This window comes from Tachypleus tridentatus, chromosome 1 (genome assembly GCF_004210375.1).
Source record: "Tachypleus tridentatus isolate NWPU-2018 chromosome 1, ASM421037v1, whole genome shotgun sequence".
In the NCBI taxonomy this organism is placed as follows: domain Eukaryota; kingdom Metazoa; phylum Arthropoda; class Merostomata; order Xiphosura; family Limulidae; genus Tachypleus; species Tachypleus tridentatus.
Window position 1 is genome coordinate 78,093,749 of NC_134825.1, and position 24,274 is coordinate 78,118,022.

A 24,274-nucleotide genomic window follows, 5' to 3' on the forward strand; every position below is an offset into this window, starting at 1 on the left:
AGTCCACAGAATAAAAGAGAAACCATGGTGTAATTTGAAATTTTCAACTCCACTAAATGTTTGCTGTACGTGAGTCCTTAAGCTCTTATAAGATTGTCATCAACTTGTTTTGCTATCAGTACATGCATCTTGTATAGATAAATAACAAGAAATGTAACAAAGTATCAGTTAAATCTATTCATTGAAACTACATTATTCATTACCTTATCACAAAGAAGACAAACATAAAAGACATTCTCATTTATCGGAAATATATCTATTTGTTTTGTCGAAAAATAAAGTTTAACAAAAATATTTTTATTTATCGAATTTTAAGATTTCTGTCTCAAAATATACAAATATATGAAAATAGTTACCTTGGATTTTTTTTGGGGAGGGTAAGGTTTAATTATATTATTTTAAACTTTAATAGGTGGCGCCGTAACGTTCAACGTCAAAAATGAATGAAAAATTAGGAATAACTTTTTCCCAAACGCACTTGAATTCGATACATTGGTTTGTATTACTTATTTGAAAGTAGAAAATGTTTTTAATGACTCTTATTTAAATAACAAGCTTAACAAAGATACTTTTCTCGAGCACAAGCTTTCAATATATTGTGTTAAAGCTGAGATGATTAAAATTTTGATGTTTCAAAAAATAAAGAACGCACTAAGGTTCAAAAGTCACACAAAATATTGCTAATCCAAAACTACCAAAACGCTGGCTAAACTTTGGCTCGAATAACCATTGTTGTTTTTTTAGATTAGTATTTAAACATCATCTTGCAGCGAATGTAATCCAGTAGTTAAGTTAATATTTTATTATTAACATATAATAAAACTCAGTACAAAACGTGTGATTCAAATATCTGTAAAAGAAATAACTAGCGTTTTGTAACACTTCAGTTTAACCCCTAGCGCCTGTTTTAAGAACTAACACATTTTATAGGCAAAAATCAACAGACTCTTGGATGAAACGTTTGAAATAAAATGTGCATTGGCAAAGAAATTATAGGAAACACCATATTAGTCCATTAACAGCCTTTTACATAAAAATGTAGCTTAGAGCATAACATAATTTTTTTTTCAGGAATGTAAGTGCGTGAGTGCATTACTTTAAAAGTGTTGTATATTTATGTAATATTTTACTTCGGGTGGTGTCGATATAGCATCAGGGGTATGTCAAGTCTCCAAAAATCTTCTTGCCAGCATAATATCTTCGTTCTGACAACAGCTGGATTGTTTAAAGCTTAAGTGATGGTAAACTGACTGTAGGATAAAAAATCCTTTTATCTACTAGATTAAACCACTAGGGCGTTTTTACAAAAATAACATATGTATGAATAGCTTTTGTTCCATGGATCAGATATTTCAGTTGATCTTAGACCAGTACGTAATAAAATAATTTAAGCCTAATAAATAAGCAACAATATGAAAATCATTCGTTACTTAAATTATTTTCAAAACACAACTTTCAAATTTAAACAGCCTGTTTAAAAGAGGGTGAGTTATTGATGAAATTTCCAAATACAATGTTAGACTAAAATTTTATGTTGTATTAATAGGTAAATGTTATTGTTCTGCTAACACACTAGCTTCTACAAGATATATGACATGTATACTCCAACATTCACTACCTACTTTGACTAGCTGTCTTCTCTCTAGTCTTTTATTGTAAATTTGGGACGGCTAGCGCAGATTTTCCTCATGTAATCAGTGATGACCAGAAAACCCACTTGTAGAGAAAAATATATATGGAGAAACGGCTGGTTTGGGTTTAGGAAAATTTTTATGTAAAGGAGAGAGTAACGTTTCGACTTTTTTCGGTCATCGTGAGGTTCAGAAAGCTAGCCGTCCCAAATTTATAGTAAGAGACTAGAAAGAAGGCATCTAGTCAAAGTATGTGGTGAATGTTGCAGTATACATGTCATATACCATGTAGAAACAAGTGTGTTTGCACAACAATAACTTTTACCTATTAATACAACATAAAATTTTAGTTCAACATTGTGAACCTGACGATGACCGAAGAAGGTCGAAACGTTGTTCGCTTTTCTACATAAAAAAATTTTTCAACCCAAACCAGCCGTTTTTACATATATATTCCTCGTGTAACCTTGCGCGAAATTAAAAAGAAACTACGAAAAACTTCAGTAAGAAGGCTAGAGGTAATTTTAATGTATGAAATAAGAAAATAATTGTCTTTTAAGTTTTAGTTTATATGTGTGTGAGTGTGTGTATATATTTTTGTTAACTGTAAGTTGTCTAAAAACTAAATTAAGAATAACATATTTATCTTGCAAATCTAACCGCCAGTTCACCCATCCACTTATTATTTGTTTCTTCCTTTATCTTCCTGGTTTATGATATCTCTGTCTCTCTCATTATGACTGTTTTTATTTGTTTCTTTCTTTATATCTAATTACCGTGTGCAAGTCTTTGTAAGAAATCTCAAGTACTCTACTGCACACTTCTGCCTACGGCTGTTTACGCACCACTTATCTTGGTGTTGGGAAGCGTAAAGGAGTATTCTTTGAGTGGCCTAAACCATATAGAAACACGTTATCTACACATATTGTTGCCCAGTCCAAGAAATATCTGTAAGTGTCTGTTTTTCTACTGAGTAAATCTTTTTCTATTGTCATTATTGTACTTGCAGTAACATATTTTTATAGCTCTTTTCTCGACAAGTTTAACTTTGTTCTTTTCTGTTGATAAATAATTAACAGCAGTTCTATGATTTCAATTCATACGAATTTCAGCCACAAGAAATCAGACAAGCATACACACGATTATTGAGAATTTGTAAGTTGATATAAGTTTAAATATAAATTAGTGAATTATGTTTCCTTGGACTTGATATAGAAATGTAATACTGAAAATACTCAACCCTCCAACTAGAAATAACGATATGTACTTTACGAGCAACTTGAAGAAATGAGAGTTAAGGTAAACGTATTTACGAGTTAGTTCACAATTCTGTGGTTTTTACGATTAAATAGGTTTTAAAAATCTATTGAAAATTCTTAAGACGCTCTTGCAGCTCAGATTTCTGATTGTTTGGTTAGCTCTTCCGTGATATTAGTTTTGAGACGGCTTTACTCCATCCGAGATACGACTTAACAGTAGTGTAACACTTAAAAAGAACATTCTAAACTAAGTCCGTTTTTTTATCGTGTTGCCTTAATCACTTTTAACTACGAGTGAGAAAAAGAGGGATTTGAAGCTCTCTGAACACCTCTGGTTTTTATAATAAATCTGAATACTTGCTAAGATTGGATTGGATTGATCGGACAATTAATTGGATTGAAAACTAATACTGTAAAAATAACATTGAAACATTTAAAACTGAAATGGATTGAGAATTATTTTGTGCTTTCGTCGAGATATTTCTTATTTAGCAATTCAGGTGCTAGTGTAGAAAGTTACATAATGATAGAATTAAGACTCTTGGAGTGTATTTTCTAAATTTACAGTTTAAGTTATTTATTTTTAAATGTGTATATTTCAAGATTTTGTACCTATTTTCCAAAGTATTATAATTTATCTTGGATGAGTCTTCGATCTATTATATCACGTACGGAAATTTTAATTTCGATATGTGTCAAATTTATTATGTTTGGCAACAAGACTGATACACAAAATTATGTTTCTTAACACAAATATATTTTAATATACAAACAACAGTACAATTTATAATAATGGTTTTACAAACTTACGAACTATACTGAGTCCTCTATCTGGTCTAGAGCTGAATATTTTATTGACGGTCCAGGTCTATGACGAGTAAATTAATTCTGAGTTGATATTGTTACACCTCGCTTAAGCTAGTTAGCTAGCTGTCACTTTTTGGTTTGCTTCACACCATTTACAAGTTGGCTTTTTACCAACGAAGATATTAATTGTCATCATAGAAATACTAAGTTTGAAGTTAATTTTCTAAAGTTGAGCAGTTTATAATGTTTGAAATATATAAGCGTCCCTGGTTAAAATTCAATAGTTTCCGATTAATAAGCATTAATCACAATTATAGCTTCCGAGGTTTATAATACTTTAATACTGTGTGTCGGTTAGCTTTCCTACCAATTAGACGAGATTCTCGAACGTTCAACAATATTCGAAAATGCTCTTGTATTTTCGTAAAACTTATATTATTGACTCGTGCTCTCAAGAATCATTTACAAATTTAAAGAACAGGCAGTACTTTCGCAATGCACATTCAACAATATACGTCACGTGCATCAAACTTAAACAAATATAAGTATTAAAATAAACGTATAACAGTAAATCCGTTACAAAAGGATGAAATATCAGAGAAAATAGTAGAAGTACACTTTCGTAAAGAAAGAAAAGTTAACTTTCAAGCATTTACATATTTGTTTGTTTCGAATATCTGCGCTAAGCTATACAAAATCTACCTGAGATGACTGTTCCTAATGTAGAACTAATAAATCAGAGGAAAGACAGCTAATCAATAGCACCTACTGAAATTTTCTGAGCTGCTTGAATGGAATTTGAAAGGCAATATTATAAAACCTGAGAGAGTGGAGTGCGATTTTTCAACAATAGGACCTCAACTATAGAATGACGTATTTACCGGCCGGTAAATTAAGACTGTTCCACGTTTTTCCTCAAATGCTTACAAGTTAGGAATCACTTGATGAATAAATGTATAGAAGTTAAGAAAATATTGAATAAATAATAGGGAACAAAGTAGATTCTATTATTTTAAAACATATATATTACTGAAAAAGATAGCTGAGTATTTAATACATGATTAATATTCACAGCAGTAAATCCCACTTTGATGCTTAATTTCTTTTAACAATAGTATAGATTTTGTAGTATTTTTTTCTACATTTTGGTGATTTAAATATCTTATATATATATTTTTTCTATATGTTGTTCATTTGCTCCGTTAATATTTTTTCTGGTATAAGAAAGTTACATAGAGTAGCGATTTTGTTCTCTGTTGATCTAAACATTAATTGATTAAAAAAAAAAACTTAAACATTTATTGTCTACATGTTCTTAAGTATCAAACTAACAGATAACTCTGTCTAACAAAGGTATATTATAAAATATAATTCTCCGGTTACCGTGTGAAATACAAAAGTGAATATTACGACAATTTTTTTAATTATAAGAAACAATGTGATATACTCTAAATAGACCGTTAATAACTAAGGAACTTTTCCTATTAAACAAATTTTAAAATATCCTGAAAGTATCGGATTTTATTGTCTTCTTCAGTATATGAAACACACGTTATTGGGAAGATAATAATTAAAAATAATAACAATGGGAATTTGCGGGAAGAACGTTTTCATGTCAGATCCCTCTCTTCTCAAAACTCACTTAAAGTCTACAATAATTTTAAGGAAAACGTGTTTCATTTATAAGTATAGGTGTTTTGCTGTGATTAAAGTTTTCTTTGAGCTAACTTTCATATTTTGTATGGTTGTTTTTTTGGTTATAACAACCAATAACTTTTAGTGTTTCCCGATTCTGAAAGCTAGAGGACAATATAGCAACAAGTTTAAGGTCAGCTAAAGCATGCCTTAAGATCTTTTCAAACCAGCTAAGAACGTTTCACTGTATTATTAAACAGATTTTATCTGTTGCAGGTGAATCTCAAGTCCGAAAGTGGGGAAAATTAATATTTTGGACAGTAGTTTTTTCAATAATTAGAAAATTGTTTAACTGGTTATTGAAAATACAAAACTATTTGAATTAATAAAAATATTTGAAGAAAAACATACAAAAAAAAAGAAGTTGCATATTAAAATGCATATAAATTATTGAATTACAGTATAGATAGTTACTTTAACAACAATATTTATACTTATTAAAAAAATTTATCCTGCCTACGTAACCAGATAATGTTTCAACTTTTTAGAAGCTTGAATCATAAAGTTAACAAGTAAAATTCTAAAGACATTTCTTTGATTTGCTTTTTTTAAACTATAGTTAAGACAAGCACTATACTTTGTCGTTGTTCAAGAAAATGGCGCAATTTCAACGTTTGCAGCATTTATTCATTTATAATTTCGGTTATTTAACTGACAATTGTAAGTTAGAAAAGTTAATTTGTAATATAATAAACTCAGTAAACGTTTTAGATGCAAATAGTTTGGAAGTTTGTGATGTCTAGTATGAAAATTTCTTTTCTGTTTTCAAAGCGAAACTGGTAATCTCTTTGTGTAGAATATAGATTCAGATTATACCGATATACTTATTTTCCTTAGCGATATGGAACTGTAATGTACTTTTGAAGACGATACGATAGAAATATAATCAGAGTGTATGTAATATTTATACCAAAAGTACATTTTCTAGAAGATGCTATAGAGTCTATTGAGCTCCTCTGTAAGATCAGTGTCAAAGCCAGTCAGATTATGTAGGAAACTAATATTAAATGTACTTTAAATCCACATGATTCCTGGATGCGTTCTGTTTTAAGAGTAAATAAAATAAACATTAAGAGGACAAAGTATATATTTTTTGCTTTTAAAGTTCATATGTAATGCAGTGCTATAGCCTAGAACAACTCGTAATTCTTGTCATGACTCGTGTCATACGCACGTTTTACTGACATTAAGACATTCCAACTTGCGGCATTAAGCGTTTCTTGACATTGTTTTACTGCCTACTGACTGACTGATAGACAACATACTATTGTATAATGAACGGTGCGAATATTTAAAACAGGTGAATTCTCCAGACGACCTTCGACCCTCTTTGGGGGCAACTACCAGAAACGTTTTTGGCTCGACAATGGTTATGTGATTAAACAGTCCGATGGTCACCTAAGTGTTCTTTATAACATTTTTGAATACACAATGAGCCATCTGCTCTCTCTGTCCAACGCAGAAAATCGATTTTTTTATTTGTTTTTGAATTTCGCACAAAGAAGATCGCTGATTCGAATCCCTGTTGAAATAAGTTGGACTCAAACTCGAAAGTTCTAAACACATTTTTCATTTTACACCATACCCGGCATTACCATGCTAACCATCTCGTAATTTGAGGGTTGTGGGTTCGAATCCCCGTCACACCAAACATGCTCGCCCTTTCAGCCATGGGAGCGTTATAAAGTTACGGTCAATCTCACTACTCGTTGATAAAAGAGTAACCCAAGATCTGGTAGTAAGTGGTGATGACTAGCTGTCTTCTTTCTAGTATTTCATTGCTAAATTAGCGACGGCTAGCGCAGATAGCCCTCGTTTAGTTTTGCTCCAAATTCAAAACAAACAAACGGAAAGAACCGTTTTGTAAAACATTTTGTTAAACGTAGTTAGAGTGCGCGTACAACTAATGCAACCACGAGCGTTTTTATAAAATATTTTGTAAAATTTAACCGTACTCTATGTATAACTATTGTTACGTATTACAATTTCAAATAAAACTGAAATTGAGTTAAATAAGAATTTTAATTTAGAAGTTAAATAAATGTCGATATCTATCTAATTTATGATATTTGCCAACAAGACTTATACACAGTTTTATTTTCTCATGCAAATATAGTTTGATATACAAACAATAATACAATTTACAATAACTGTTATTACAAATATTGATCTATGTACAAAATTTTACAAAGTTTCAAACAAAATTGAATCTTCTATCTTTATTGACACGTTGTCGAGAATTCACGATGAGTGAATTAATCTTGAGTTGATGCAATTCACTTAACGTGAAGCAAGCTTGCTCTGCGTTCTTCGCTGGTCACTCTCCAATAGCAGGTCGAATTATCCGCCACTGAAGTTATATAATGTTTTCGTAAAAATACTAATATCCGATATGAATCCCTTAAGTTAAATGGTTTGTTATGTTCGAAATCTCTAAACGTTCCTGGTCAACATATGAAAAGTTCCAGATTAATAAGCGTTAATCACAATTATAGCTTCCGAGGTTTATAGTACATAACTATAGCAAACCAATAATATATACTGACTTTTGCGTTGGTTATATTTATAGGTGTGAGGTTAGATTCTCAAAACTTTAGCTAAAGCAAATACACTTCCTAAAACACTGTTAAACTAAGTAAAACTACTAAGTAAAACTAGAACGCTCTTAAAAGTAGCCAAATTATGTATCCTAGAACACTGTTAAATTTAGTCAAACTACGTTTCCTAGAACTCTATTAAACTTAGCCAAATTACGTTTCCTAGAACTCTATTAAACTAAGCCAAATTACGTTTCCTACAACAGTGTTAAACACTGATATTACCAAAACAACTTCAGAATAAATACTTTAAAAGTAAATCTTAAAAGTCGTATATCGAAACGTTGGGTTGAAATAAGTTATCATATAACCTTAAATTTTATAATTTGTTATTCACCATTTCTGGATATTTATGCAAACATATTAAAACTGACAGATAATGTAATACAGTAACGTCTTGAGTTTTGTTTTTTACCATCAGTTTTTGTACGTGAAAAATACTAATGTAATGTTGAATCTATCTTGGATTTCCAAACTGTTTAAATTAACATTGAAATACACATCTAAACCAGTGTCAGTGAAAACTATGTCCAAAGATTTATTGATTGTAACAGGTAAAGGCTTATGATACTTTAAATAGTACGAGTTTTTGGAAATGCCGTTACGTTACCATTTGTAAAACCATTAAAAACAAAGTAAAAGAAATGAGAAAAGGGCTAAAACAATCGAAAGTTTTCATTTCCATAATATCTTTACTAGATTTCCTACTGGTGAGATTAAAATATTATTATTTTTTACATTGGTAACATCAAACATTTTAAACAGTTTTCATAATTTGCTATTCTGTATCAATGAACATGAAAATGTTTATGAGAGTTTATGAGAAGTATTTCATTCTTACAAACTATTTTTATTTTAATTTATAACATTTTATCACTTTTTCCCTTTTGTTTTTGGATAATTGGTTTATCCTTATATGAACTTGAATTTGCTAATATAATTTGTGGGTTTTTGAATTTTGCACAAACATACACGACAGCTATCTGTCCCCGTCTCTAATTTAGCAGTGAAAGACTAGAGGGAAGGCAGCTAGTCATCACCACCCACCACCAACTCTTGGGCTACTCTTTTATCAACGAATAGTGGGATTGACCGTAACTTTATAACGCTTCCATGGTTGAAGTGCGAGCATGTTTGGTAGGACAGGGATTCGAATCAGCGATCTCCTTTGTGCGAAATTCAAAAACAAACAAAAAATCGATTTTCCGCGGTGGACGGAGAGAGCAGATGGCTTATTGTGTATTCACTTTAGTATTATACCTTAGATTCTGTTGTACGTTTCAAAAGATAAAGAGCATAGTTAATTAGGTCAATCAGTTAACTTACATGTCGTTTGTATTATTAGTTTTATTTGCACCAATTTGTTTGTGCTTTTATGTTTCATCATTAATTATGTTACTTAATTTTGTAATAATGAATAATTACATGTAATATTGAAGCAGGTTTAGAAATTTCCTTACTTTGCATTTTCGAACTATTCGTCACATTGGAAGGTATGTGTTTAGCGTTTTCAGATAGAGGAATTACATGCATTGGTTATTTTAAAATCTGAAATTAATTTTCGAATAGATAATTATGTTTAAATCAAGCAAAGGTACTATGTTTTTACAGTTTGTTTTCTCTTAGATATTTCCAAGAGCCAATAAACTATTAGTATTTACTAATAGGATGTCAGTATTAAAGGTTTTAAAAGTGGTAAAATCTTTATTTTTACACCTACTTACCTCACTGACTCAACGTTTAAGGGTATACAGTGCCAAAAAACACGTTTTAAAACCCGTGCTAAATACCAGAAAGATAGCCCATCGCGTAGCTTTGGGTTTAATAACTACCAACGAAACAAACCTTCTTTGTATACCTAAAACGAAACATTTGCATGAGCGTTTCATCTTAGATACCTAACTAGATACAACACTTCCCAGTTGGCAATCGCATAGTGGTTTGCATTGGTCTTTTACTGATGTTGGAATGTAATATATAAAGATTGGATTTACTGAAGTACGGATATCAGTATCATAGCACCCAAAATAGCGGTTTATCTACTTTGTGAAATAATTACCAATAACTAATAATAGTAACCAGTTCAAATTGTCTGTTAAAGCAACGTTTTCTTCTGGAATATTTCTATAAATAAAACTGAAAAATAAGACCGAATGCTTAAAAGCAGCAAGAATATGCGACAAATAATTGGTATTCAAACGAGACTCAAAACTCGAGGGCTTCCGAACTGTTCACCATTTTTCTTCAGGAGGATAAATGAATATACTTTAATCTTTCTTTCTCAGATTCAGGTTCTTTAGTTCGTTGATATCGTATATTTTATAAAAAATTACTTCTTAATTTCACCATAATATTTCATCTTTTAAACTATTTTATTTGAAATTCAATATGTTTGAGGAACTAACACTAAATACTTGCTTCATCAATATATATGTATATATGTCACTTCATACTAATTTGTATTGTAATTGTTTTGTTTAAAGTTTTCTTTAATTGTAGATTTAAGATTACTATAAGGTGCATTTTCTAGAGAATTCTCCTTAGTTGGTGAGATTACATTAGCAATTAATTCTATCATGGTTAATATGTTGGAACGATTTTTGAATTTATCGAAATTAATTTACAACTGCTTGGCACCTCTCTGATATGGTGAAAATAAATAACTAATAAATCTAAAAGAATTCCTGAAATGAGAGCACTTCAAACTTCCAACGCCAAGACACTTCCTGCATATATTATTCTTGGATTAACGTTCGATAGTGAATGTGTTGAGATTTCGTGTATACTTATTATGCTTAATATATACACTTATAATGATATGACGTACATTCAAACATAAAGCATGTAGTAATAAAGAAATAACAAACAAAATGTATACATTCGTCACATTCAGTTCTACTCGGGAAACTGGAAGTTTAAAAAAAAATGAGGTAAGCAATTTGATCCCATGGCAACCCTTCAACATTCGTCCTGAGCAATTTACCCTGCCGTAAGTAATTAAACCTATTACGAAAGCCCTCTTTGTTTGTATATAACCTTGGATTTCTTTTTGAATGTATAACCTTACAAACTTATGCTGGGTAAGTGTTTTAAGTACACTTGCTATTTTCGAAACTAACTCAGTCTTGTTAGTAACTTCACTAAAAAAAAAATACGCTCTAAGTTCGTGATTTATTATATGAAATACTAGGATTATAATTTAGCTTTTTTGTTTTTATCGTCAGTTGATTTTTGTTAAGTGTTTCTAGTTTATAGGTGTTACTAAAAAAGACCATGCTTCAGTTCGTGAGGTTTAATAATAGTAAAATATGTGTAACAGATTATGCATTGAAAGCGTTACATTGTTGATATATTTGTGCGTTACTTTATTAATTTTAACACCGATGGTTAATTATTTTCACTTCAGTTCAGTTAATATGCATTTCGTAATGAATTAAAAGAATCTACATATATACATTATATATAATAATGGTAATGTCTTCATATTTTATAGTGCAAGTAGTGGAAATATTTTTTGTTACAATAAGTCGTTATAGTAACATATGATGATCTTCATAGAAAATGTAAATTTAAAATCCAAAAAGGATCGTTATTGAAATACAAAACTCGTAATAGAAAGCATTGTTTATTATCTTTATTTTTGCTTCAGTTAAGTGAATCTTTAGGTTTATAATTCGTGTTTCTAAAGCATTTTATAACATTTTATATATATAATTTTCTGAAGAAAAATCATATTTTCCCCTAGACATCGATGGAGCGAGCCATGACTTAATGCTTCGTTAACTTTTTAAAAGGATTGTTTTACAAAATTTAGCGGTCCTAGAGCTAAAATTATTTTTAGTAATTCCACACAAAGCCTCGAATAAAACAATCACATTATCACGAGCCTGCCAATCTAAATAAAAATACACACCTATTAAGGATATAGTTTCATGAAAAAATTTGACAACAAAATCATGAACAAACATATCATTGCTGTCTTTGTTGGATCCAAATTTAGAAAGGAGCTTCCGTTTAAACAGATGTCGACAACGATAATAAACATAATACATAGAATGTTATTCACACACACACAGGCAGACGAATACATATGAACTTAGTTTGTAGATAAAAAATAACACTTTACAACAGTTAGTTTAGAATACTTTTTCAACATGTCATCAGGTTATCATCAGGAGCGCATTGTAGAGACGTGTTGTTAGGTCACAACAACAGGCGACAAGTATTTCATAACATGTCACTAGATGGCGTAACTGTATTAGAGAAGTTTGAGATTATAGTTTGATACCAGACAGGCAGTCAAAATATAATAGTACCACAAAGTAGAAAACGTGTTTATAAAGGCCATAATACAATGACTCATACAATGCATATCTCAGTATGAATATAATTAATTAATTTAAATGATTACTGCAATAGTTAATTAAATAATTTATAAGTAAATCTTCCAAAAAGTACACTTAATAGTAATTTATTAGCTAATTAAATCATTTAAAATTAATTTTTCATAAAATAATGCTTACCATAAAATTATTACAATTCTTTACCATTTAAATAGTCCTAAAAAGTCAATATTACACTCAATACAATGTTTAATGATTTTGCAATCTGATCGACATTCACATTTAATTAGGATGTGATCATCTGAAAACGTCAATTAATTACCATCGTTTTAATGACTGTTCATTTTAACAAATCAGAATGTATTGCTAGACCATCCATGAAAGAGTAAAAATATTGCAAGGCCGCAATGACAAGAGGCGGCCATGATACATAATTATAAGTTTAGGTTGCTCTTAAATTTTAGTTTATACAACAGTTTACATCGTCAATAAAACGATTATTATGTAATAACACTTTTACTAATTTGACTTTATAACTTGACAAAATATTTTACACGTTACTTTAACTTGTGTTTTACAAAGGCAAACTTTTGCATATGAATATATTTAATTACTATCATTTTAACATCTGTTCATAAGGTTTTAAAAAATATACCGTTAAAATACCTTCACATATGATCAACATCTAGATTTAATTATGCTAAAATCATTAGTTTGCATATTTTAACGTCTGTGCTAATACAACTTGCTACAACTAAACATAATGAACGAATCACTTCTTGTTTATCCGTCTATTTTATATATAGTCATTGATTACAGGCAAACTCTACTACAAACAAACACACATTTTGGGAAGTATGGAATACGTAGCCCGTTTCAGACAATTATCTGTTACACTTTCACAAATCATTACCCTACAACTAAATATAATAGATGAACAATTCATATCGATTAACCATACTACTGCTTAAAATACCAAACTTTCAGACCCCAAGACACTGTCAGGAAATTTCACATAAACATGTGGCTTAGATTTGGTTTATCATACGTATTGTTTCTCCATTTCCTATTATAATTTCACAAAGTAACGAAACGGCACCTGACGTCAAACTAGAACACACAAATACAGGAAGTTATTCAAATAAGAAAGGATTGTGACAAAACACGATCAAATATCAAGCTTTCTTTCGCGATACTTTCAATATAATGGCATAACCAACTATTGACACACACTTTACCAGTCTGATAGGCCTAATTCAGAAAACAAAAGTCAGTTGTGAGTTAAACAAATTTATTTTGCAACACATAATCGAACTGCTAGCTAGTCCAATGATCTTAAAATATAAATGAAGTGGTTACAGTTTTGGTAACATAAATTATACAGTTGTTTGTCATATATTATTATACATTCTTAACAAAACGTTAGTCACCATAATAATTATTGTAACTGCTTATTTTATTACTTAGCGTTCGATTATTGCTTACTGCATCTGAAACCTGTGCTTCAATCCGCTTAGAACAGACTTTTTAAAATGAAAAACTGGCTCATCACATGACCTCCAACTGATATCAAAAGAGAGTAAACTCTGACGGATAGCATGACATTTAGCGTTACTTGTAACAAATAAAACTTTTATTAAAACAAAAAGTAAATTATAGCACATTTGGATTACGAAGATTAATTTAAATAGTTAGTGTACAATCATTGTTATATTTCTGTTGTTTGTAGTAATAGGAATAGGTCATTCCACATTATCACACAGTTCTACTTAAGTTGCATTGACTTGAGTTTTATGATACCTGATAAAATGTGACTGGTAGAGAAAGAAGACACTTTTTTCAATAGTTTTGTGACCGTTGATATCTTTTAACGGTAAACTGGTGTATGTGTTGTCACTACAATGTTCTGCTGGAGAAAAGAAAAATTAAGGACTGAGTATTTGACAACATTCTCGAGGTTTCGGGCTAAGTAAAAGTAACAGACAAATAAATATCGAGATAAGTGATGTTTTCCCCTCGTGCAGATCTACAAAACTTACATTCAATCTAAACATACGATGAGTTTCATGGTAACATATAAGTTTATTGCCAATGGAAGATCTAATGGCTAGTACTCTATTTCATGGGTTGACAGGTTAATGTTGTATCTAAAGTTAATAACTCATAAAATGTTTTGACAGATATCTTGATACATTTTTAGGCAGCTACAAATGTCTCATTTAAACCTAAATATATAATAAAATGATGTAACATTAATACTGATCTACTGTTTTATATGCTATTTTGATACATTTTCAGCTGACACTATGAACTGGAGTCACTGATCAAACAGATCTTTAAATTCTATACTTATTTAGCGGCTTTCAATAGAAAGATGAATACAAAGTTTAATGTATTTTATTTGCATGATATGATTTACATTTAAAGTTAGTAATCTATATAAAAGAGTGATTTACTATTTTAAGTATTTTCTTCATTAGAACACTAATGTATTAAAGAATAACGTGTAACGACCACTAAAATAGTGACAATCTATTCTTTCCAATTATTTACGACGTGTTGAAACAACGAAATCATTATCTTTGCTCATAAGTGTACAAGTGATCATTATTGACAAGTTTGGTATCATAGAGGTTTATGAGTTAGTTTCAATGCTTTGTGAACTTCTAATAGTAAATGTATAATAAATAATGTGTAATAAATTCTAGTGGAAATGTTTATGCAAGCAAACTATTTGTTATATCTTTGACGTATGCTAGCTGAATTGTTCTGAGAATACACAATTAATATTTAGTATCACTTTTTAATAACTTAGGTAAATAAAAGCAATGCTTTATTATTCATAATTACGATTTAGAAATGCACATTTTAATTATGTAAAATGTATGTAATTGATGTATATCACTACATATTTACAGTTTTGTAAAGTGCACCGTCTATTTTAAGTATATTGTAAATACATAGATAGTGACAGTGTGTTAAAGTTTATTTTTTATTTAAAAAATCTATATACTTAAACAGAAGTTTTATCTGTTAAAAGTAACACTAAAGGTCATATTATATAACATATAGCGTAGATAGCTCTGATGTAGCATTGCACGAAATTTAAAACAAACCAAAACCAATGTACTTTCTTCTTACAATAATTTTCTATATGTGTGTGTGTGTTCTAGTTTGATATCAGATACCATTTCGTTTGTTTGTGAAGTTATAATAGCAAATGGAGAAAAAACATACATAAACAACCAAATTTAAGACATTTGCTTATGTGCAATTTACTGATAGTGCCTTAGTGTTAGACAGTCAGAAAGTTCTGGTATTTTGAGAAATAGTAAAGTTAATCAGTGAGCTGTTCATTTGTCATAGTTAGCTATAGGGAGACTATTAGTTACAATATGTATGACTTGTGAAAGTAAAAAAGAAGATTGCCTGAAAGGAGCTATGTTGATTTGTGTGTATTTGGAGCTGTGTTTGCCAGTAATTAACTATTAAAAAATGGACGGATAAACTGTAAATTATTAATTTATTATATTTAGATATAGCGAACTGTATTTGTACAGATCTTAAAATACACAAACTAACGATTTTAGCATAATTAAATTTTGAAACTGATCGTATGTGAAAGTGCTGTCACGGTATACTTTTTAAAATTTTATGAAGATATGTTAAAATAATAGTAATTAAATACACTCACATGTGAAAGCTTGCATTCATAAAACGCGAGATAAAGTAACATGTGCAAAAATATTGTCAAGTTACAAAGTTAAACAATATAAAGTTAAATTAGTAAAAGTGTTATTACATAACAATCGTTTTATTGACGGTGTAAGTTGTATAAAATCAAATTAACAAAAGTATAAGTTTTAATTAATGCATAATGTTGACCTTTCAAGGACAATTTAAAACTTCAGTTATGCATTATGGCCGCCTGGCAATATTTTGTGAGTAGCCTCGCAATATGTTTTGATTTGTTCAAATGTAAAGTCATAAAAATAATGGTAATTAGTTGATTATTTCATGCAAATACATCCTTAATAAACATGACTATAGCTCAAATTGCAAAACTGAGCAAATTAATAAGTAATTAACAAGAATTATTGTATCAATAATTTTTAATGATATTTATGTTACTGAAAAACTTTAATAACTTGGTTGAGCAAAATATGGTCCTTTGAAGACAGGAAATTTAATTATCTAACAAATTAATAGTGAAAAACTTTAAACACTCGATTGTTATTTAACAAGTTTCAATTAAGATATTGTACTTTTAAGACCATTTAAATATTAAGGAAATGTAACTAATTTATTGATAAGCATCTTTTCATGACAAATTAATTGCAAATTATTTAGTGAACTAATGAGTTAATGTTAAGAATCCTATTTGAGGACTTGATTTAATTATCATTGAATTAATTACTAACGAATTAGACTGAAGGGTCATTCCTAAACCGATTTAATCAAAAATGATTTAATTAACTATTGAATTAATGATTTAACATTTTAAAGTAGTCTAGTGATTATCAATAAAAGTGATTATTTTGATGACAAATACTTGTAATGCTGAAAAAAATTGTTACTGTAGTTTTATTTCTGTTGGTGAAAGAAAAACCTTTAGGGACTCAGTGTTTGATGACAGTCTGCTGACATCATTGTATATACCCTTTCATTCACTCCTACTGCTCCCAGCGGCACAGCTTTATGTCTATGGATTCATACTGCTAGAATCCAGGATTCAATACCCGTGGTAGGGGGAGCATAGGTAGCCATTGTTTTGTGCTTAATCTAAAAACAAACAAACAAACAAACACTCTACCCATATAACCGAGGTCGACACACATGTAGCAGACTCTAAAAAAAACAAACAGCAGACACACATGGATATCATCAGAGTTTCCCTCATACAGATCTACACAATGCTTGTTTTAATCTATACTAAACATAAAACAAAATTCGTAGGTTATTTGGCTGACGTTGCTTACCATCCAGTACCCGAGTTTGTAGTGTTGGCTGGAAATGTATAAAACTATTAGTCAAAATATTATATCAGATATTAACATTACATTATTTACTTTTAGATGTGTCGTTTCCAGCCAGCCAAATAATTTGAGTACTCGACGATAGGTCATGTCAGGCGTCAGTGATAAACGTATTGTTTTATTTCAGTGTAACGCAGTAAAGATATGTTTGTTTATTATTTTACTGTAAAACAATAAATTTTAAATCACTGCACGATATTTAGATATATAGCCTTTTATTCAGGATGGTTTTCTTATAAATGATCAGGAAATGTAAATAAATATAGAACTATTAAATTATGGTTTTAAATCTATTGTATTAAATATAGCCATATTGAGACACGTTGATATATGTCATGGATGTTAATGTCTCTGACGTCATGATAACCTGTCATGGAGGCCTAGCAACGTATCCCTGGTAATGCGCCCTCTCTACTGACATCATTGTATCTATCCTTTCATTCATTCCTTCTGTTTCCAGTGACACAGAATTATGTCTATGGTTTCATACTGTTAGAAACCAGGTTTCAACACCCGTGGTAGAGAAAGCATAGACAGGCCATTGTGTAATTTTGTGCTTAATCTAAAAACAAACAAACACCCTACATATATAACTGAGGTCGATAAACATGTAGCACACTCTAGCGGTAACCAACTTCCGCCTCTTAAGTGCAGGGATAACTGATTGCTATATTTGTATGTTAGGTAATAAATGTAATAAATAGGTTATTTATTACATGTCATAATCTTTGTTTAAAACATAATAATCCTGGTAATGTATGTTGATCTTTAAAGAAATTTTACATATATCTTCTCAAAAAAAAAAAGATTTCATTTTATTATTCTGATTAATATATTTGTTATCTTAAACTAATTTAAATTGTAATTACTTTACCTAAGGTTTTTTTTTTTTTTAGTGATTGCTATCATTAACATTATAACGTAATGTTACGTCGGAGAAAACAATCGATGTCTGTTGTTTATTTTAGAGTTAACCAACAATGGGCTATCTGTTTTGTCTATCACAGGGAATCAAACTCCTGATTTTAGCGTTGTAAATATGTAAACTTATTTGAGGCAAGAGGGCAATTTTTGACGATTTCACGAATTCGACTTTTTTTTTAGGTTATCAGTATCATACCTATTATCTATTTTTTTAACGAAAGATTAAACCGAAACACGTACGTGTTTTTCATGAAGAAACCATGCCACCAGTTTACACTATTAAATTGAAAACTTTTGAAATGTTCTTAAAAGTCAAAATATATTTACCTAAAAAGAACTTTGAAACTTGTTAGTATACTTTATAGGAATTAACGATGGGTAAATGTACAATGTTTTTATTTTTAATTAGTCATATACACTAATTTTTATATGGGTTTGTGTTTCATTTGTTCACAACACACCTACTAGTGAGAGTTTTCATTTTTAATGTAATAATATTACAATAGTTGTGTATCTAATATTAATATTTGGTGGTACAAATGTGGCGGTACTGTATTTTTGTCGATGGTGGTTTAACTCAACGAACCATCATGTTTATTTGATGGATGCTGGTGAATATGTTTAAAGAAAGACTGTGTTATTTTTATTGTGATACTGAATGAGGCTATGACAGTTTTATTCAAGTAAATGACAACAAAGAAAAGCTAACTTGACGAAAAATCGTTTTTATTTGGGTTATGCAGTCATGATACTGGTTTCAAGTGACAGCACATTGACGAGTCTGATTGTGGTTGGCTACGTTCTTGCTGTTACTGCTTTAACTGGACATAATATTCTGATTAGGTAATAAGAGTCATTCTGTCTTAATGTACATAACGATGCTGAAATATTTTAATAATGTGTCATGTCTACGTATTTGATGATGTCTATGTAATTTAGAGAAACGCCATATTTTAAGACGTGCGACTCGTAATTTGAGGGTCGCGGGTTCGCATCCCCGTCGAGCCAAACATGCTCGTCATTCCAGCCGTGGGGGCGTTATAATGTGACGGTCAATCCCACTATTCGTTGGTAAAAGAGTAGCCCAAGAGTTGGCGGTGATGACTAGCTGCCTTCCCCCTAGTCTTACACTGCTAAATTAGGGACGGCTAGCACAGATAGCTCTCGAGTAGCTTTGTGCGAAATTCAAAAACAAATAAACAATCTTTTCGTTACGGTGATATTAGCTACCACACTACCGTCACAAAAAACAAACTTTTATATTTGTAATAATTGGATCTAGCTGTGTGGAATGAAATTTGAGATATTTTTCCTTATTTTCTCGCTAACACAATTTCAAAGACCGAGGGGAAAATGTAATTACCTTTCACAAATGAAACTTTATTTACACAATGGACTTGAGATCTTTATGAATTATTGGGATTATTTAAGAATAACGTAGAACAAAATGAATATTATGCAGAGAAAATAAACGATATTATAAAGTCTTTGAGTTCGAAAACATGACAGAAATGTTTATTTAAGTTCATGCAAATCGACTTGCCAGCCGTCCCTAGCTTTGAAGTGGTAGTCTGGATGGAAGAAAGCTAATGATTACCATCCAGCGACTTGTAATCTTAGGGTCGCACGTTCAAATACCGGTCGCACCAAGCATTCTTGCTTTTTTAGCTGTGAGTGCGTTATACTGTGAAGGTAAATCCTACTGTTAGTTGGTAAAAGAATAGCCCAAGAGTTGGCGATGGGTAATGATGACTAGCTAGTTGCCTTCCCTTTTGTCTTACACTGCTAAATTAGGGATGGCTAGCGCAGATAGCCCATGTGTAGTTTTACGCGAAATTCAAAACAAACAGACGACAATTCGATCATTAAAAGTCTCAGTGCTTGAAGAAAGGCGAATGTGATGGATAAATTTAGTGTAGCCAAATGTTTATCGTTGAGTTGAAATATTAAATAACAACGTTTAAGCGTCTTGTGGATTAAGAACAATTAAAATGATTTTCAATGTGAAAGCTATCACCGATCTCGTAAGCTGGTATGTGAGATTTTCTATTTTACGTTCTTAACTAGTTTGATGTATGTATTTGGTACTTCGTTTGTGTTTGCGAGGTTTTATTACTTTTTTTTAAGTGTTAACAAAAGTAAAACCTGTTTCACTAACATATTTGTTTTACTTTTAATTTCTTAAATAGAAGCACAGAATAAAGTTAACAGAAATATAAGTCTGTAAATTCATAAGGACTTGTATTATTTATTTTCATGTGTTTTAGTATTGCCTCATTAAAACTTGAGAATACATGAAATTTGTACTTCACGTATAAGACGTGTGTCATATACGAAAAGAAGCAAAGTAAACAAATGGTGTGCATGAATGTTTTGATTATTTCTGTTCGCCGACTGTAGAACTTGCTATTATCAGTGTAAATATTTGTCTCACTCCACTGGGTTAAAGGTCAAGTTTACGGACTGAAAGTAGAAGTCTCGACAAGTAGGGTTAAGTGGTATATTGAATGCTTTTTTCGTACTGTTTTTGCTAATTTACGCACACGCATTTGTTAATTTTGGGGTTCACACTTTTTTTAAAAATCATGGAGAGACGTAATCGCATACAACACAAAAGTCGTTTGAATTTTTTGATAAGGTAAAACTAGGCTTCTCACACATGAAAAGAGATGAATTAGTAATGTGCTAGAACCATTCATAGAGTTAAAATATGATAGTCGATTAATTCGCTGACTTCAATGTTACATCTTTGCTTAGCTTCGATCATATGATAGCATAAAAGTTACATCGGAGATGGGATATTATTTGCCCATTGTCCTTTTACATGTTTTATACGAAAATGTACAAGGGAACATGCAGACTTTAAAATATTGTCAAAACAGTTACAAATAGGTAATTTTTACAAGTAAAAGTAGGTAGATGTCAGTAATAACGAGAACCTGTGTGTGCGTGTTTTATAGCAAAGCCACATCAGGCTATCTGCTGAGTCCACCGGCGAGAACCTGTTTTCGCCTCTACTGTTCTGTAAACGTAGCAATACACTAATTACTAATGCAAGCCTTTTAAACAAACTTTTGTTTTACAGTTCGGAAAAAGTTTCACTCGGTATTTGAATAATATTTGTAGAGACAATTGTTTCACTTTTATCTGGAATGTTTATATTAAACTGCAAGTTCATGGTCAAATTATATACCAATTATTATTTTCACCCAAACCTCTTATTTTGGTTTAGATATATTTGTTTATGACTGTAAAAGTAAGAAGAACAGAAAATTTTGTTAAAAACCACCAGTAAATGTCCTTTTGTCAAATGTTTGCAAAATTGTGTCAGGTTCTAATCGGTTACAACAAAGAATTTAGTGCGAATAAAGCTTGATTACTTATGAAGTACTAGTTTCAGTTTTGAGTTTTATTCGGAAAATTTCACAATTTTCAAATATCTCAGAACGAGATAGTTTATTATTGAAATATGTATTTGTTTAAGATAAACCTAAGATTAGCAAAAATTGAAGTCAAGAATAATCAAGTACCATGTCTATTGTTCTGTGGTAACATAAGTACAGAGAAAGCAGAAGAATATTTTCTTTGAAATATAATCTTTTGTTTGAAATTTTAGGAAAGAAATATTTCAAAGTAGAATGAAGGCTGTACAAAAATATTGTTATATTGAGAGTGTTCATCTTTTGTCTTTATACTCCGGCCACCAGTGGTTCGAGTTTGTTTTGTTTTTTGGTTTTATAAGGTCTAAGATAAAACAATAATGATGTTGGCTTTCTTATTGAATACACAAATGTGATCTTAGATATAATATAAAAGCTTTAACTTATAAGTTTGGAGTATTGAAAACCGATTATGTTTGACTTTTATATGTGTGTTTATTCTTATATTTCAGTAAAACAGGTTCATTTTATGGCTTTAATCGATAGAACAAAATTGCGTAAATTTGTTCCAATTGAATCGGTTTTACCTCCTATGAGAAATCGAGACCTTTCATAACGATATGTGTATATAATCTCTAACCTAAGAAACGAAACGAAATCAGATCATTCTGTGCAATTCTTGACACACAATATTAACTTAATAAGCTTCCAAAAAATTATACCTATTATCTTACAAGATTACACGTGTTATTTCTTTTGTACACAGTGTGAAATGCTGGACAACAATGTGTTCTGATTAACATAAAACCGCCGGTAAACATAAACAGCTTAAATATTGTAAAATGTAAATGTACATATAATAGCTATTTTGAACGAGTAAAGAGTGTAATAAAATTCTAAATTCATTATTTTCAATAATGAAAATAAAAACACTTTTTTAATTTTGGGAAATTGCAAGCATGGAAACTGTTTTTATTTACTAATGTGTTGTTTAACAATTAAAATCATCACAAACATTTATTATTTTAATTTTTTTACAGTATTGTTTTATTTTCATAATGATGCCCGGCATGGTCAGGTGGGTTAAGGCGTGAGACTCGTAATCTGAGGGTCGCGGGTTCGCATCCCCGTCGCAACAAACATGCTTGCCTTTTCAGTCGTGGGAGAGTTAAAATGTGACGGTCAATTCCACTATTCGTTGGTAAAAGAGTAGCCCAAGAGTTGGCGATGGGTGGTGATGACTAGCTGCCTTCCCTCTAGTCTTACACTGCAAAATTAGGGACGGCTAGCACAGATAACCTTTGCGCGAAATTCAAAACAAACAAACAAACCTATCACAAGTGTTGAAACCCGAGTGTTAGTGGTGTGATATCCCAGACTTCCCGCTGAGCCATTGGGAGGTGGATTTATTAAATTTATCAGTAAAATGTAGATAATCTGAGGGTCACGGGTTCAAATCCCCATCACACCAAACATGCTCGTCCTTTCAGCCGTGGGAGCGTTATATGTGATGGTCAATCCCACTATTTATTGGTAAAAGAGTCGTCTAAGAGTCTTACACTGCTAACTTATGAACGGCTAGGTGTAAAATTGCGAGTTAGAAACACGGTTTACGTTTTGGTTTTATGTTACTTGGTCTAGAAGTTCACCTCCCTGTACAAAAAATTATACTTCTGTTGTTACTTTGAATGCAAACAGACAAAAGAAGACCAGCGTATTTGATTTTAAACTCAAATTAAAGGCATGATCAATTTCATGCAGTAATAGACGCTACTGTTGAAGCTGTACAATGAGCTATTTGATTGTTATATATTTTTCACTGTGATTCCTAACTTTATAAACACTCAAGGCTGCTACTGGAGGATCCTACGTTTCAAACACAATTATTCGTTTTTTTGATAAACGAAATATTATCACCCAATACATCTATAAGTTGAATGTTATATACTTTTTTCCCCATTACTGCTTAAAATTGTTCCTTACCCTTTATCGCTGAATGACTAGTGTCATTTTACCAAAACATGTTTAGTTCATTCATGCTCAATGAGTATTGTTTGAAAATTAGTCCTAGAAAATACATCGATACGACAACGTTTTCTTACTAAACGTTTACGTATGTAAGGTATGATATTTGAATTAATAAAGAAATGTTCAATTTTGAAGCTTTATTCTTCCACGTGTCTTCCATGTTTTATCGAACACTCCTGCTTTTCATACTCCGGCGGAATATCTGAAGAACGTGGAAACATTAGAGTGTGGTCCCCGGTGGCAAAGTGGTAGTCTGCAGACTCGCATGGCTAAAAATTAGGTTTCGATACCCGTGATTGGCAGAGCACGGATAGCCGATTGTGTAGCTTTGTGCTTAATTCTAAACAAACAAACATTAGAGTGCCTTTTTTACGATCGTTGACCGGTTTTTAAATACAAATTTAATTGCTTGTTATGCAATGTTTATTGTCGAGTATTCTAATATATTTAATGTATTATCGTTCCATTACAGCTATCTTCTCTCTTGTCTTTCACTGAAAAAGTAGAGACAATTAGTCCATATAGCCTTCGTGTAGCCTTACGGAAAATTTAAATAAAAAACCTTTTATTTGGA

At 30.8% G+C, this 24,274-nt stretch overlaps 1 protein-coding gene across 5 annotated transcripts in view; it reads left to right on the top strand.

Annotated features, from left to right (window-relative positions):
- Window positions 1-2,379: 2,379 nt before the first annotated feature.
- Window positions 2,380-24,274, top strand: part of LOC143253019 (dopamine receptor 2-like) — a 115,012-nt gene continuing 93,117 nt past the window's right edge. For 3 of the 5 annotated variants that reach the window (XM_076506076.1, XM_076506087.1, XM_076506098.1), the window contains exon 1: window positions 2,389-2,581. The gene's annotated coding sequence lies outside the window, so the exon portion shown is untranslated. Of the gene's footprint in view, window positions 2,582-24,274 lie in introns of all 5 variants that reach the window. The other 2 variants (XR_013029304.1, XR_013029305.1) reach the window with 1 other exon arrangement.